The sequence below is a fragment of the Octopus bimaculoides genome, chromosome 8 (assembly GCF_001194135.2).
Source record: "Octopus bimaculoides isolate UCB-OBI-ISO-001 chromosome 8, ASM119413v2, whole genome shotgun sequence".
Classification (NCBI taxonomy): Eukaryota; Metazoa; Mollusca; class Cephalopoda; order Octopoda; family Octopodidae; genus Octopus; species Octopus bimaculoides.
This window is the reverse complement of record NC_068988.1, coordinates 50,770,036-50,772,603: the sequence shown is the minus strand read 5'-3', so window position 1 is coordinate 50,772,603 and position 2,568 is coordinate 50,770,036. Positions and strand designations below refer to the sequence as shown.

Here is a 2,568-nt window from a genome sequence, read left to right as displayed (position 1 = left end):
GGGCACATCTCTATCATCCTCCCCGCCACTTTTTAAAAACTTTTGTATGCTATGCATATGTCCTTTCTTTTTCAGTGTATACCGTGTATACTTACTTTCCTTTTTTGTTTACCATTTCATTATATGTAAATCCTTACATTTTATGTCTGTCTTAGTATTATCTCCCTCATCCTTCGCCCTTGTGGCAAATAAATGAAATTATTATTATTATTTTATGTGTGACCTTTGCTTTGCATTTGTACAAGTTGGATCCAAGTCTCACCCAGAGACCTCAAGAGACAACAAGTTAGAAGTTCAAGTAGGTGTTATGCCTAGGGTACCATATATTTGGATTGTGTTTGTTTTAAAATTTGGGATCACATAGACAGTATTTTACGTAGGATATGGGCAGTTACCATGAACACTATCTTTTGAACTTCAGCCATTTTCGGGTTTCCTGGTATCTGAGCAAGATAGTAATCAGCCCCGCCGAGCTAGCAGAATTGTTAGCACGCTGGACGAAATGCTTGGTGGTATTTCGCCCGTCGTTACGTTCTGAGTTCAAATTCCACCGAGGTCAACTTTGCCTTTCACCCTTTTGGGGTTGACAAATTAAGTACCAGTTACGTACTGGTGTCGGTGTAATCGACTAGACCCCTCCTCTAAAATTTCAAGGCCTTGTGCCTTCAGTAGAAGGGATTATTATCATTTATTATTTTTTTCTTTTTTTCTGTTTCAGGATGACATCCTACAAATAGAATGTGTTTACGATACTACACAAAGAACCGATTTTACACGAGTAGGTAACATTTCTTTGTAAAATATTGATTTTTTAAATACTATTGAACTTATCGTTTCTTTTCCGCCTCACATTGCTGCTTTAAATATCTGATACCGCTTTTCGCTGACTATCTTTATAGTTATTTCATCTAAATTTGATTTCTTAATTAAAAAAAAAAAAAATTTATAGGACTTCAAATTATATTATCCTGGGTCACAGTAAATAAGATATATATACATACAAACATAGATACACGGATACATACACATGCACACGCACGCACGCACACACACACACACACACACATTATATCCCACGAACTGAGGGACTTAAATTGATTATTACTTGACTATGTACACAAGCATCTTTCGGTACTGATACTGTTTTATTCAATGTGAAGCTTGACGGACTTATTCCAGTCATAAACCTCATTAAAGTGTTCTGTTTTTTTTAATATTCTTGAAGTGTAGTTTGAGGGCAATTCAACTATTATTTATTACATGACTAACACCCATGTAGAAGACTCCTCCTGTCAGTTTGGCCAAGTGTAGAATGTGTTGTTGTTGTTGAACGAGTTTGCTTTTGTTTGACTTAACTATGAATAAGTATACTCTAGATGTGACAAATCTGTGTTTATCAGATATACGAGACGACTAGTTTTTCTTAATGTATCATTTTTATTTTTTTCAAAACAGTACGATGTCTGTCTTTGTATTGTCCTCCACAACCTTCGTCCTTGTAGCAAATAAATGAAATCCCCCTCATCATCATCATCATCATCATCATCATCATCATTATTATTATCATTATCATTATTATTATTATTATTATTATTATTATTATTATTATTCTGAGTTCAAATTCCGCCGAGGTCGACTTTACCTTTCATCCTCTCGGGGTCAATAAAATCGACTATCCTACTCCCCCAAATTCAGGCCGTGTGCCTGTAATAGAAACAATAATAATAATAAACAATAAACAATAATAACAATAATAATAATAATAATAATAATAATAATAATAATAATTCAGAGTTCAAATTCCGCCGAGGTCGACTTTTTGTGGCAAAATTTTAAACCATTATTATAATAATTATAGAAGACGTTGCACAGTATCCGATATTGTGATGCTGTAGATTGAAGATTTTGTGTGTACCGGGTCTGTCAAGTCTGTCAAGTGTGTCGGTCAAGTCACAAGGACTTCAGGCAGCTAATGCTTTACACAGTATGCGTTCAGTTCGAAGTAAAGCCGGTTTTTGCAATACACCAAGGTTGATGGGTATTTCTAAAGTGTCCAGATGTTTCTTCAGGTTGGATGGTATTGGACACAACACTCCAAAGTCAACAGGAACAACCTTTATGTTTGACTCTTGCAGCTGCCACATCTTGGCGATCTCAATTCTCAGGTCTCCATATTTGTCAGTCTCTTCTTTCTTTCATGATAATATGTTGATATCCTGGCATTGCCACGTCAATTATTAGGCTCTCGTGTTTATCTTTCCTAAAGGTTACTATATCCGGCCTTCGGTGCTCTCGCACCTCGTCAGCGTGGAAGTCAAAGTCCCAGAGGATCTTTGCATTCACAGCATTTCGTCTGTCTACGTTCTGAATTCAAATTCTGCCGAGGTCGACTTTGCCTTTCATCATTTCGGGGTCGATAAATTAAGTATCAGGGAAACACTGGGGTCGATGTAATCGACTAGTCTCCTCCCCCAAATTTTCAGACCTTGTATTTTTAGCAGAGAGGATTGTTATTATTATTATTATTATTATTATTATTATTATTATTATTATTATTATTATTATTAT

At 35.6% G+C, this 2,568-nt stretch overlaps 1 long non-coding RNA gene across 1 annotated transcript in view; it reads left to right on the top strand.

The window, feature by feature from the left end:
• Positions 1-738: 738 nt before the first annotated feature.
• The window catches only part of LOC128248573 (uncharacterized), a 6,365-nt gene continuing 4,535 nt past the window's right edge, over positions 739-2,568 (top strand). The window contains exon 1 of the long non-coding RNA XR_008264751.1: positions 739-778. This is a non-coding gene — a long non-coding RNA (uncharacterized LOC128248573). The remainder of the gene's footprint in view (positions 779-2,568) is intronic.